The sequence below is a fragment of the Cricetulus griseus genome, chromosome 2 (genome assembly GCF_003668045.3).
Source record: "Cricetulus griseus strain 17A/GY chromosome 2, alternate assembly CriGri-PICRH-1.0, whole genome shotgun sequence".
Classification (NCBI taxonomy): Eukaryota; Metazoa; Chordata; class Mammalia; order Rodentia; family Cricetidae; genus Cricetulus; species Cricetulus griseus.
Window position 1 is genome coordinate 371,096,625 of NC_048595.1, and position 14,992 is coordinate 371,111,616.

Below are 14,992 nucleotides of genomic sequence, written 5' to 3' on the forward strand. Positions count from 1 at the left end.
TCTGGCTTCCAACACTGTAGGTAGTAAATGTCTGGCCATTAAGCCACCCAGTCTCATGCTTTGCTAGAGATGGACTGCCTTCCAAAGGCCCTCAAACGGATTCCTTTCCCTGCCCATCTCACATCTATCTACTGCAGGCTTGTCCCTCTCTCTTTCCTTTTCATCTCCTGCAGGCCAGGAAAGTCAAGTCACTTGGAGTGCTCAAAGGGCCTACTATGTCCTGACCTTTGCCCAATACTGTTTCCGAGTTTGGAGGGTGAACCACCTATGGCCACAAAATGGCCCAGGTCATAATTTGTTGGGACAGATGCCATCCGCTCTGCAGTTCTTCCTGTCTGTCCATCTGTGGCCAGCCCAATGTACCTGAACCAATTTAATTGCTTCTGGTCTTTCTGTGTCCCCAATATCTTTCCCTGTCCCTAAGGCTAAGTGGCTTGATACCGGGAAATGTGTGTCCCATAGCAGGAATGTGGTACTTTCGATCAGTATGGTACACAGATGACTTCAAGAACTGTTTGGTGGGCGTTGGTGGCGCACGCCTTTAATCCCAGCATTCAGGAGGCAGAGGCAGGTGGATCTCTGTGAGTTCGAGGCCAGCCTGGTCTCCAGAGCGAGTGCCAGGATAGGCTCCAAAGCTACACAGAGAAACCCTGTCTCGAAAAACCAAAAAAAAAATAAATAAATAAAAAAGAAAGAAAGAAAAGAGAAAAAAAAGAACTGGCTTGGGTGGTCAGGTGATAAGAAGCCTAAGGAAGCTTTAATGTCCCTGGCTCAGTAGGGACAGAGGACCCTGAAGACCTGGGGTCAGCAAGGAGAGACCCTGATATTATGGGACCAATGCTTATACCAGTAGGTTATTGATTACCTTTAAGGAAAACTACAAACCCTGGTGCAGGCCTTCAGGAGGACTCTATGTATGCGTGTGGACAGGAGTAGGGGTGTGGGCTACTGAGGCTTCAGCTGGAGTGGATCCACTCATGTGAGTAGTGGAGGAAGAGGCACAGCCCAGGGCTGGGCAGCAACCACTTCCTCCTTGCCTGCAGACTCCTGACCACAGGCGGCACTTTCTCTGAGATTACTTCCTCTGAGGTCTGTAGGTCTGCATGCAGCTTCCTCTGGCACTGCCCAGCTCCTGTCCTTGCCCTACCCTCTGCCCTGCAAGCTCCTTGTGACCTCTCCACAGCCCTGCAGAAGAAGCTGAAGCATCCAGGAGATCTGTTTCTGCTCACAGAAGATGATCCTGGATTGTACTCCTGGTATATTCATTTCCAGAGAAATTCACCACAAAATGGGTTGGTTGGCTTAAGCCATCCCAGAACCAGGTTTGAGACCAAGGTGTTCCGGAGCCCCTCTGAAGGTGCTATGATGGAGGTGGGGAATCCTAGGGGATGGGGGGTCCTTCCTTGTTCTAGCTGCCTCTGCTTCACTCAATTATGCCCTGTCTCTTCTCTCTTTGTAAAAGGACACGTACCATTGGGTTTCAGGGAGATGTCATTGTGAGATCTACCTATCTCTTCAAAGAAGGGCCCATTTACCAGGAGTCATCGACAGCCACATCTTTTGGTGGTATGCCATCCAGCCCACTCCCATAGGGACAATGATCTGACCCTGACTAGTGGGAGAGGGCTGAGAGAAGCTAGACAGAAGCAAGTGGCTGCTGGCTGGCTTGCTCTAGATATAAAGTGTGTGTGTGGGGGGGTGCCCACTTCCAGGAAGAGCTTGACCAGGAGGTCTTTCTTCCTTTCTTCTTTTCACATGGTGACCCTGAAAGCTCCTGGGTTACTTTACATTACTTTTACAGCTGTATAGTGACAACAACAGGCTTCCTGCCCCTCCTCCAAGCCATCTGCCTCCTTTATAATCCCAGGCCCCCCTCCCGATTTCTAGTCTCTCTCTCTCTCTCTCTCTCTCTCTCTCTCTCTCTCTCTCTCTCTCTCTCGCGCGCACGCACGCACGCGCACACCCCATCATCTCCAGCTTCCCAGCCCTGTAGGCAGAAGAAACTACAGAGAATGATGGTAGGTGGTAGGAAGGCCCTTTTCTGAACCCTGCAGTCTCCTGGCTCCCTGTGGGGGTCCCTGCCTGTTCCCCCAGCCATCCTTCCCAGAGGAATGCATTGGGATAAGATAAGGACACTTGGAGTCCCTGGTGAGAACAATGTGAGGGCCCTTGGTCATCCTTGCCACCACTGCCAGCCTTAGAGGTCACTACTATCTTGAATTCATGGATCTTCCTCCCTCTGTCCACATGTGTTGGTCCTTCTTGGTAGGAAAGTCCCTCTTTACTGAGGACTACCCAATGCCCTCATATTCCAGGTAACACTGGTTACCCCATATCTTAGCCCCCATTCCAAATCTCAGTTCCCAGACTTGGTTCTTTTATAACATGTTCTGCCATGAACAGTCTCTCACACCTCATCAGGTTTCATGGAAGCAGGCTGACTCTGTTTTGGCTCTTGGATTTTCAACTGTTCCTACCCTTTCCTTCCTCCCTGGGTAAAAGGACTCACGGTCTTCCTTAGTGGCACCGCTTGCCTGTGGCCCATAAGGTGCCTCCCTGAAATCAGACTGTGCCCTATTCTAGGTTACTCCACATTATATAAAACACTTGGTACCAGGCTGCCCCTTGCCCTGAGTGAGTCCATTTTATAAAACAGCCCTTCTCTCCATTTTGAGAGAGAAGGTCTTTTTGTTTGCTTGCTTGTTTTGTTTTTTGAGACAGGGTTTCTCTGTGTTGCCCTGTCAGGCTGGCTCCCAAACTCAGAGGTCCACCTGCCTCAGCATCCCTGGTGCTGGAATAAAAGGCATCTGCAGGACTCTGCATCTTAAACAGCCACCAACTGTCCAGTACAATCCATCTGGCACAGACAAATAAATAACATATTTACCATGAGTTAGGGATAAAAAGGTCAGTTGGTAGAGTGCCTGCTTGGCATGCATGAAACTCTGGTTCCCACCCTGGCAGAGCATAAACAGGGTGTGGTAATATACACCTGTAATCCCAGCACTTGGGAGGTAGAGGCAGGAGGATCAGGAGCTCAAGGTCATCCTTGGTTACATAGTGAGTTGGAAATTGTCTTAAAAAGAAAGTATTACCACCTATGGACTTATCAAATGAGCACCCAGAACATCAAACCATGTCAGAGGGTCTGGAGAGATGGCTCAGCAGTTAAAAGCACTGGCTGCTCTTCCAGAGGACCTGGATTTGATTCCTAGCACCCACATGGCAGCTCACAACCCTCGGAAACTCCAGTTCCAGGAGATCTGATACTCTTTTCCAAGCCTCCACAGGCACTGTATGTATACAAGTGGTGTGCACATATGCATGCAAGTAAAACAGTCATATGCATACAAATCAATCAATCAATCAATCAATCAATAAATAAAGCATACCAGAAAATCCAGGCCCATAAGCTTATCAAATACTCCAAACCAACAAATGGTGTAGCCACCCTTAGCTGGGATGCTGAAAGAAGGGGCACCATAAGACTGAGTGTGGCAGATGCTGATCTCTCACTTGTTCACTCATCTTGAGCCTTGGCTAGGAAAATTGTCATAGCAAATAACCTCCTTGTCTGCTCCAGCACAAATGTAGTTTCTCCTGCCTGTGATACATAGCCCACTTCAAACTGACACGAAGAACAGCCTGCCCCCAGGACCTGCCTTAGACAGTTTCCTGCCTGGACAGCACTGTGCCTACAGACTAAAACTTCTTATCCAGCCTCCCACAGGGGTACAGAGACAAAGCCTTGTCTGTTTGGTTCTCTACTTCTGCCTTTGGTGCAGACATGAAACCTCTTTGACCGTGTGTGTGTGTGTGTGTGTGTGTGTGTGTGTGTGTGTGTGTGTGCGTAGCATAGTGTAGTGTAATGCTTGATCTGAGAGTTATTAGAAGCTAAGGTTGGAGCTGGGTGATAGTGTCACACGCCTTTAATTCCAGTACTGGGGAAGCAGAGGCAGGAAAATCTCTGAGTTCAAGGCCAGGCTGGTCTATAAAGTGAGTTTCAGGACAGCAAGGGCTACACAGAAAAACTCTGTCTCAAAAAAAAAAAAAAAAAAAAAAAAAGGTTGGAATAAAAGAACCTGTGAAGGAGTCTGGGGCTATAGCTCAATTGGTAGAGTGCTTCTCCAGCACACGAAAGGGCCCCCAGATTCGATCCCCAGGTAAGGTGGCACTGTAACCCTAGCACTCTGGAGGTAGATGAGGGGGATCAGAAATTCAAAGTTGTGCTTAGCTACACAAGTAGTTTCAGGTCAGCCTAGGCTATGTGATACTGTCTCAAAAAGACCCTGTGATGGCCAATGGTCATGGATACCAAGTAAAACCAGAAGTGCTTGAACTAAAGCTGATGAAACTGTAGAAAGACCTAACTGTGACTATATATATTGGTCAGCTCCCAGGGCGGGCTCTTCTCCCGTGGGCATGAGTTCTTGACAGCCTGCCTTGCCCTGCTGCTTCCTGATGTAGTTCTGGTTTGTTCAGAAGGAAGGAACAAGAACCAGGCATCTCCTCTCCAAGGGCTTCTCATCTCCATTTCCCAGCAGCACAGCCTGGTGACTGTTGTCTAGGGACTCTGTATGCAGTGGGTAGAGTGAAACAATACCTTCACTATGTCACTCTCAGTACTCACATTCAAGAGGTTGCCTATTTATCCCCCAGGAGATTAAGGAAGGACCTGAGGTCACTCCTAAGCCTCAGTTGTTTGTGTAAAGGTGGAACCCAGAGGCACAGGAGACAATAGATTGGTACCATGCCCCCCACTTTTGGAAGGGGAAGTGAAGGTACCGGGGTGGAAGCTTGAGTAGCCATGGATAGAGAAACAAGCCAACATGGCTTCTGACAACCAGGCTCAAAACTCAGGGTCTCTTACAAAGTACACCAATGGTTAGTAGACTAGTATCCTCAACGACCTCAGTGCCCAGAAATAAGAGGATGGTGGGGATTCCTCAACCTCATCTTCCTTAGATCCTCTCAGTCTGCTCCCACAGGAAGCCCTCCCAGCAGATCATTTCCTACAAAGGAAATAGCCTTTGTCCTGAAAGTGCAAATCTGGCTCCAAGAGGCCAGGCCTCTTGAGGGCTATTGTTCAGTGCTTCCTTCTTGGCAGCTGGCCTTGGACTCCTGGGCCCCTCATTGCCTGATGTCCAGACCTGGCTATCCCAGTGGCTGGCAGCCTCAGAGCACAGTCAGAGAAGCTAGTTACACAACTGGGGCTTAGTTCCTGCCCTCTGGGACACAAGGGTGTAAAATTTTTTCAATGCAGAGTCATACAGAACTGCCCAGAATCATCTAGAATCATGTTGCAAAGCCTTTCCCAAATTCCTATACTTAGATACTACAAGAGATAATACAATGATTGCAACCGTGTGTGTGTGTGTGTGTGTGTGTGTGTGTGTGTGTGTGTGTGTGTGCCCCTGAGCATGTGCTCGTGCATGCCTGCATGCACACCTGCTGCATCTAGAGAACAACCTCAGCCATCATCCTCAGAAAACATGCTCTACACTTTATTTATTTATTTATTTATTTTATCTGATACAGGCTCTCAAACTTGTTATGTAATTAAGGACAGCCTTGAACTTCTAATCCTCCTGCCTCTATATCTATCTCTAAGTGCTGGGATTACATGTGAATGCCACCACACCCAATTTATTCAGTGCTAGGGATTGAACTCAGAGCTTGATGCACCCTAGACAGGCACTCTAGCTACATCTCCAGATAGAGAGATTGAGAGAGAGAGTACTTTTTGCTGATCTGGGAACAGAGAGTAAAACAGCAAGTTCAAGGTCAGCCTGAGTAACTTAGTCAGACCCTGTCTCAAAAATTAAAAAATGAGGGCTATGGAGATGGCTCAGTGGTTAAGAGCATTTGTTGCTCTTGCAGAGGACCTGAGTTTGGTTCCCAGTACTCAGAACTACCTTTAACTCCAGTTCCAAGGGATCCAACACCCTCTTCTGAGCTCTGCAAGCACCTACACATCCTACACATGTGACAAACACACATACATAGAAACAAAATACATTGTTGCAGAATATTTGTTTAACTATGGAAAGATGTGTTGCATTTGTTTAACTATGTAAAGATGTGTTGCATTTGTTTATGTTGTGGAATATTTGTTTAACTATGTAAAGATGTGTAGCATTTGTTTAATTATGTAAAAATGTGTTGCTATTTTTACCTTGCCTGCCTAAGGCACCTGATTGGTCTAATACAAAACTGAATGGCCAATAGTGAGGGAGATAAAGGCAGGACTTTCAGGCAGGGAGAGTAGGTAGGTGGGGGAATTTAGGCTTGGAAAAGAAGAAAGCAAAAGAAATGCCAGGGAGACACCAGGGGCCAGACAGACACAGAGGAAGCAAGAAAGTAGGACATACATGTAGGGAGATGTGTTCCTTATCACATACAGAATGAAAGAAAGGTAAAAAGCCCCAAGGCAAAATGTAGATGAATAGAAACAGATTAGATTAAGTTAAGAGTTAGTGGGACAAGTCTAAACTAAGTTCAAGCATCCATAATTAATAAGTCTCTGTGTAGAGACTATTTGGGAGCTGGTTGGTGGCCCTAGGAAAATTCCATCTACAATACATTTTTGGGGCTAGAGAGGTGGCTCAGTGGTTAAGAGTATTAGCTGCTCTTCCAGAGGACCAACGTTCAATTCCCAGCACCCACATGGTGGCTCACAACTATCTCTAACTCCAGTTTCAGGGGATCTGACTCCCTCTTCTAGACCCTGAGAACACTAGGCATATAGATAGTGCACAGACATACATGCAGGCAAAACACTTATAAATCAGTTTTTTAAAAATACATTAAAGAAGCCAGGCTGTTGTGGCTTTAATCCCAGCACTTGGGAGGCAGAGGCAGGTGGATCTCTGTGAGTTCGAGACCAGCCTGGTCTACAAGAGCTAGTTTCAGGACTGCCTCCAAAGCCACAGAGAAACCCTGTCTCGAAACACTGCCCCCCTTCCCCTGCACTCAAAACAACAACAACAAAAGATACATTAAAGAAAAATAAAAGGCAAGGTCTTGGGATCTAACACAATGTCTAGACCACTTTCCTAACCTGCAGAAGTCCCAAACAAAAAGTGGAGGGAGGGGTTTTTATTAATACCTTATGAAGGCAGCACAGGTCAAACCCATTTAAGCAAGTATGTAGCTGAAATCACAGGCAAGTGTGTGGCTGAAATCAAACACAGTGTCTGGCAGGAGGAGGGTGCCCGACAGGTGCAGTGTCTTCTTCATCCCTCCCTGGAGTGCTCACCATTTTGGAGCTCACCAACACAGGCTCCAGGCTATGTCCCTGGGGTGAGTCCAAAGGTTTGCACAGTCCAAGATCAAGCAGTGGCTGGTGAGTGAACAGAGGACCTGACTGGATATGGCTACTTTCCAGATCACAATGGAAAGAAGGCTGGGGCCATTTGGCCCTGGCCCTGGCCTTTTGGTCCCACCTTAAGCTAGCTCTGAGCTTGGCTTGGTTTCCTGGCTCTTACCTGCTGGGCACAGGGTGAAAGAGAGACTCTTCCAACAGGCCTTCCTGCCAGACTGTCTTCTTGGACGATTCTCTGTTTTCCAGCTCTCATGTTTGTTATGCTATATATAAAAGTAACTCCTGCGTGGATTTGGGGTTGAGAAGAGGGATTCCAAGCCTCATAAATAATGTGACAACATAGTGCTTCCCTCACCTCCCTCCCCAAAACAATATACAGAAGCCCAAGGAGCTTTCTAATCAACACCATGCCACCCAGAGGGAACTTTCTTGGGGTTAAGGTTGATTTGGGTGCCTGCCTGAGGAAGTTCAAGTTGTTATGGCTTAAAAGATGTATCTATGCCTTCTGTGTGCGTGTGTGTACAGGTGCACATGTTCATGCATGCTCATGAGCTCCATGTGTCTACATGTGTGCATGCACTTGTGTGGGTGTGAATACAGGTGCATGCCTTGGGTGCATAGATGTGTGTACATGCCCTATGTACCTTATACATGTATGTGTACATGTGTGCATGTACATGTGATCCTGAATGAAGGAGGCTCTGATTCATCTTTTCCCAGACACTGATGTTACACTTGAATGTTAGTGCTTTCTGGTCTTTGGGTCTTTTTCCTATGAACTCTTTTGAACACTATAACTAACACCCAGGTGACCAGAGCTACTATAGTTGGTTTTTTGTTTGTTTGGTTTGGTTTGATTTTTGGTTTTTGAGACAGGGTTTCTCTGTGTAACAGCTCTAGCTGTCCCAGAACTCACTTTGGAGATCAGGCTGGCCTAGAACTCACAGAGATCCACCTGCCTCTGCCTCTCAAGTGCTGGGATTAAAGGTGTGCACCACCATGCCTGGCTAGAGCGACTGTAGTTTTAACATCTTAGAGAATTGATTTGTTGTCACAAAGCTAGGATGTAGGAGCCAGGACTTGAGCCCACATACCTCAATCCTTAGTCCTGTATGTCACTTGGAAATATTTGCTAGGCACTGAGGTCCCTAGGAATTCCTGGGAGGATGGGATGGGCCCTTCCCATGAAGCTTCCATTTTATTATAAATGTTTCACAGTTACCAAAAGATCTGGGGATACAGCCTATGACCTATGATGATGGAAGAATCAAGGTCAAATCCAGGGAAGGTCACCAGATGAGCCCCATGATCTCCTCATTGTGCATAACAAGCAGATATAGTAGCTTAACTGTTGGGAACCTTTGTTTTTTGTTTGTTGTTTTTGTTTGTTTTGTTTTATTTTGTTTTTGAGACAGGGTTTCTCTGTGTCCTGGAACTCAGTCTATAGATCAGACTGGCCTCTAACTCACAGATATCTACCTGCCTCTGCCTCCCAAGTGCTGGGATTAAAGGCATGTGCCTCCACTGCTCTGCAACCATTGGGAACTTATTTCTGGAACCAAACAAGAAAGCTGGAGGAGGCCCAGGGGTAGCTGCACAAGAAAGCCAACCAAGATATGAGGCCTCCTCCAGCTCCTGGCTCATCCATCTTTAGAGAGTGATGCCCTCCTCATGCTGCTATTTCCAAACTCTCCAATCTGAACCACATTTCTAGCCCTGCTCCCTCCCTGCCTGGGATCTGCCTGCCTCTGCTTCCTACTTGCTAGGAGAAAAGGCTTGTGCTACATTGCCCAGCTTCCTTGTTTTGATTTTATAAGGGCAATTATATACTAATTCAGGCTGGCCAGGAACTCAGTATGTAGTCTAGGCTAGCCTATATTCATACATTCCTGCTTCAGTTTCTTGAGCACTGGTATTACAGATGTGCACTATCATGCCTGGCAAAAGACACACATTTGTCAAGTCAGGTGAAATCTCTAGGCCTCTGATGGGGGAGGGGTTAACAGTAATGGATATGAGCTTAATCATGGGGGCCCTGATTCCACATCTACTGCCCCCAGACCAAATAGGACCGAGTAGGTGACTTGGGATAGGTAACTGGCAGGATAGGGAAGATGGGAGAGAGCAGTATAGCAGGAGACTTTGGCCATGAGGAGAGACATCCCAGAGCCCTAAGGCTGATATGTAATGTGACCCAGGGGGGTCCTGAAGGTGAGCTGGCAGAAGCTGTATCTGATGGTCACATGCTTGATGGGTGTGGGATCAGACCCCTGTCTTGTCACTTTATACCTGGCCACTCATTAAGCTCTCTGCTCATTTTTCCTTTGTGAGGATTCATCAGAAATGGTCTCACCAGTGCCTGGCAGATGGTGTTAAAGCTTGAACAGAAGAACTGCATGGTAGGGCCACTGAGGGCCAGTTCCCACCGTGATTCAGAGGCAGAAGGCCCAATTTCTCTGGGGGTTTATCCTGTTTTCTGTGTTGGTGCTCCCCTCTCTGTACAGGTCCAGGTGGCACAGAGGCACAGACACCAGCTTGCATAGAGACCAGAGGACCCATCAGGCCTGGTGTCTCTCAACAGCTGCTCTGAAGCTGAGTAGCCAGCTGGCACTTGGCCAGAATGCCCTGAGATGTTGCTTTCACAAGTCATTCATAAAATATCCAAAAGGCTGGCACAGTTCCCTCCACTAACCTCTGTTACCACAGTGTCTTCTCTGCCCTGATGGATAGCTTATTCCCAGGAGCCATAGCTGTGGGGTGTCAGAGAAGAGTGGACAGCAATCTGTGCTGTATCGTTCTAGATCCCAGATGGAACCCAAGGACAGTCTGCAGTGGGCACATCTGCTAATATCCCTCCAGTTGGAGACTGACAGTTAAAAGAGCAATGGCAACTAGCAGGGTTAAAATTAAAGCAAAGGCTGTTGCAAAGAGGTTTCAGGAATACAGGACGCCACCAAATCCAACCAGAACTCAGAGAAGACTTCTGGGAGATGGTGATACTCACACTGAAGAATAAGATACAGAAATGTTGAAATAATGGCCAGGCAGTTCCAAATTAACAAGACAAGAAGCTATAGACACAAGAACGCCAATCCAGGTGAAAATTGGATCATGTAGCCAGCTACATGATTACCTAACTAGTGGGGGAAAGTCAAAGTGAACATCTTTAAACCAACAAGTGGAGCAGGAAGCTGTAGTGCTGGCTCAGTGGTTAAGAGCACTTTCTGCTCTTGCAGAGGATCAAGGTTGATTTCCAGCACACACAGTACCATCTGTAACTGCATTCCAGGGAACCTGACACAATCCTCCTATGGCTTTCATAGGCATCAGACATTTGTGTGGTATACATAAATACATGCAGGCACTCACACATAGACATTTTTTAAAAAATTGATGGGAGCAGGAGGGGGATTTCAAGACATGGTTTCTCTGTGTAACAGCCCTGGTTGTCTTGGAGCTCACTCTGTAGACCAGACTGGCCATGAACTCACAGAGATCCACCTGCCTCTGCCTCCCAAGTGTTGTTATGCCACCACTACCCTGTAGTTGGAATTTCCTTTGGGCCACCAGCTCCCTAATAATGACATAGAGACTTCTTATTAATTATGAAAGCTCGGCCTATAGTTTAGGCTTGTTCCTAACTAACTCGTATAACTTATATTAACCTATTTATATTAATCTACATTCTATAACATGGTGTTACCTCTCTTCCATCTTGCACCTCCTGTTTCCTCCCCATGTCTCCTGGTGTCTCCTAGGTTCCCCTCTTCTTCCTTTCTCTCCCCAGAAATCCCACCTATACCTCCTGGTTAGCTATTGACCATTCGGTTCTTTACTAAAAGACTCAGGAGGTCCCTTGGCAAAGACCCATCTTCACAGTGCACAAACATTTTGCAACACCACCCCTTTAAAAAATCTTTAAATAAGCTGGGTGGTGGTGGTGCACATCTTTAATCCCAGCACTTGGGAAGCAGAGGCAGGCAGATTTCTGAATTCAAGTCCAGCCTGGTCTATGGACTGAGCTGCAGGACGGCAAGACTACACAGAGAAACCCTGTCATTTTTTTTGGGGGGGGGCAGTTGGAGACAGGGTTTCTCTGTGGCTTTGGAGGCTGAGAAATCCTGTCTTGAAAAACAATACCACACACACACACACACACACACACACACACACACACAAATACATAAACACAAACACATGCATGCACATGCATACATAACATTGAGAGCTTACAAATTTGCAATGGGTGGCTTGACTATGTTTTAATGAAACAAAATTTGCATGCCCACAACATGGGTATACCTACTGCCACCTAGTGACAACAACTAACAATTGCAGGGGAAGTGCAGAGAAAAAGTTTTCCGGAATAGTAAGTAAAACTGTAAATTAAAAAATGACAGTAACATGCCAGGCAGTGGTGGTGCACACCTTTAGTCCCAGCACTTGGGAGGCAGAGGCAGGAGGATCTCTGAGAGTTCGAGACCAGCCTGGTCTCCAAGAGCTAGTTCCAGGGCAGCCTCCAAAGCCACAGAGAAACCCTGCCTTGAAAAACAAAAAGAAAAACAGAAACAAACAAACAAAAATGACAGTAACTGTTAAATTTTTGTTTAAATTAGATATAAAGAAAAAGAGAGGTGGATGAGACATAAGACTAAGAGACATATTAGACATATTAAGCAGTTTATTATAGGCTCAGCAGAGTAGGGAGACTAAAGGAGAGGAGAAACAGGGTAAATGACTGACCGCCATGGCCATGGCCAGTTGCCATAGAGAGAGAAGAGAAGAGAAGCAGAAGCAGACAGAGAAGAGTAGAGAGTGTAGAGAGAGAAGTATATAGAGAGAGTGTAAATGGGCAAGGATCTGTCTTTTAAAGGGGTCCTCTACACCTGCGTGCAGATTTTGTTACCATGGAAACCTGGGATGACCAGGGTACTGCCTGTTCTGCCAGTTAACAGGGGGCAGGCCAGCAAAATGCCTGAACCTTTCAATCCCACCTTTACTTATTATTTTTTAAAAAAAGGTGTGGTGTTGGACATGGCAGAATAAGGAATAAGGGCATTGAATTCTCAAGACTGCTTCCTGCTGACATGGGGGTCGTTAACCATCTTTGGGGGCCCTGAGAAGGTTGGGGTGCTGCCACGTCCTGGGGTAGCTGGTTGTTTCATCAAAGTCCAGGCTGTATGGAACTCCCTGGTGCCTCTTAGATCTGGCAAGATGTTGGCAGAGCAGAGGACAAGGTTAAGTTTAGAAAAAAAATTTTCTTAGGTCCTGTCACTTGAGGGGAAGATTGTAAGATGAGGGAGGGGTTCCCGAGGTGTCCCAACCTGAGGGAAGGGAATCTCGGGACCAGGGAAAGATTGAATAATTGGAGAGAATCTGACCTGTTTGTTTGGATCCAATTCAGCCCCTTGGAACTTAAAAGAATCCTTAGAGTTTGTGGAAACATAAGTATTAGATACAATAGCAGCCTATTCATGTTAGAAGCAACTTGGCTGAAAGCATTAACATTTTTAAATTGACAGATTTTTTTTTTAGGACAATGAAAAGCATCTTAGTCTTGACCTTGTAGTTATGATCTTATAGTGGCATTGTAGAACTTTACTATAAACAGTACCATGAGAAATAGAGAAATCCAGAACATATTTCATTCTTTTTAATATCTCAACTCACTTTATCATCACGTAAGCCTTTTTATCCTCAGACCTTTAATTCATACATCTTACATTACCGTCTTAGACCTTCCATTTTCAGACCTTTATACCTTCCATTCTCAGACCTTCATAACTTGCATTTATCCATTGTGTTAGACCTTTCCATCCTCAGATCTTTGTAACTTACATTTTCAGACCTTCATAACTTTAATTCATATAACTTATATTATCATCTTAGACCTTCCATTTTCAGACGTTTATACCTTCCATTCTCAGACATTCATAATTATATTCCCAGACCTTCATATCTTATATTTTTCCTATCTTCATATAGATAAACCCTAAAATACCTGTTCCTGACATCTGTTTTGCTTTAAGCTGGCAAGACTACCAGCTGTCAAAAGCATCAGAGTTCTTGAGAAGGATAAGATTTTACCTGAATTAATGATTAAAGAATAACAGAGACTTTCCGGCAGGCTGCATGGACAGCTACCCTAAGGTCACCCATCCATAGAAGGGGGCTGCAGGACACCTGCCTTCTTGCTGATAGCATGTGACTTGTGGATTACGGGCTACAGGAAGGCTCCCTACCATTGGCCCAAGCAATGCGGGACAAGTCGATTCCACTGTCCTCTCATCCACGGTCTGGAGTACTTTGTAGCAGTTGAGGCGAAGGGCAGGGTTGCTCAGTGACCAGCGTTGTCATTGACTCAAGATGAAGTTTCTTTAGTGTCCATCAGTCTTTTTGGAGGAAATGGGGTGGCGCCAGCAGCTGGCCTATCTCTCTGTTATAGAAAGCTTTTTAGCAAAACATTTTAAATGCCATGTTCTCTGAGCATTTGAGGGCTGTCTGTCTGTTTAGTATCTCAGCAGTTAAAAATTTGCCTTTAGTTAGAGAAAAATCCCTTTTTGTAATAAAACAAAAGCTGTACCTTTGTAAACGGTTTACAGGATGGACTGAGTGGTATAAATATTTTATTAATTTGAAATAGACCTTTATGATTTTAAACTTTCATCATCATTTAAAGATACATAGCAATTTAGAAATATGAGACTTAGCACAGTTTAATTTAAGTTGTATATAGAGTTAGATAAGTATAAAGTTAAATTATAGGTATAGAGACAAGCAGGACTGGATAACAGTAAAAGGAAGAACCAGAATGCAATCTCTGATTTATTTTGTAGCAAACAGACAGGAGATTTAAAGAGACAGAGTAGACTTCAACAGAGGGCTCTGGAAAGACACAGTATTCTGTAAACAAGCCATGAGCAACAGAGTCAGTGAAAGAAGAAATCACAGACAAAAAAATAAAATAAAATAAAATAAAATAAAAAGCAAAAAGATCTGGCAGCCAGGTTTGCTGGCACAGGCCGCTGGAGTGGGCGAGCCTACAGGTCACATGGCCAAGATGACAGCCCCCAGGTTAGATCACATGGCCAAGATGGTGGTGACTATAAGCTGCTTTATTTTATTTTTTGTCTGTTTACCCACCTGCTGGTTCTGTTACCAGAAAGGTTCCTTATGCATTTCCCATGGGTGAGGCAAATGGAAAAACAGGCAAAACGCTCCTCTCCGGATGCCTGTCGGCCCGTGGGAGTTGCCAGGGGCCTGGCCCTGAAGGTACACAGCTGTCCCGAAACCAAAAAGGACCCAGGGGTCCAAATTGCAAAAAAGCACTGATCCTTGCTGCAATCACACGAGGTTTATTGACAGGAACCAGCTCGCTGGGGCCGAGACTCATATCCCACGCAGGGGTAGAGGAGTTTCGACCCCAAATGGCTGGGAATAGGGGGTTTTAAAGGAAGATTCCACAACCCAAAATACCAAAATTACCAGTGAGGGAAGAAACCACAACCCAAAATACCAAGAATACCAGTGAAAGGTCCCGAGGGAAATCACAAGGGGAAACTCCCTGTTCATTAAGATCATTTGTAAGATTCTAATCTAACTTTTTATGGCTAGCCTTTTCCTGGAACAGAGTTGCTGAACCAGCTAGCCACCCTATATCCTAGGCCT

The 14,992-nt window shown here is 45.8% G+C and overlaps 1 long non-coding RNA gene across 3 annotated transcripts in view; it reads left to right on the forward strand.

The window, feature by feature from the left end:
• Window positions 1–1,054: 1,054 nt before the first annotated feature.
• The window catches only part of LOC118238408, a 29,885-nt gene continuing 15,947 nt past the window's right edge, over window positions 1,055–14,992 (forward strand). For all 3 annotated transcript variants that reach the window (XR_004768601.1, XR_004768600.1, XR_004768599.1), the window contains exon 1: window positions 1,055–1,357. This is a non-coding gene — a long non-coding RNA (uncharacterized LOC118238408). The remainder of the gene's footprint in view (window positions 1,358–14,992) is intronic.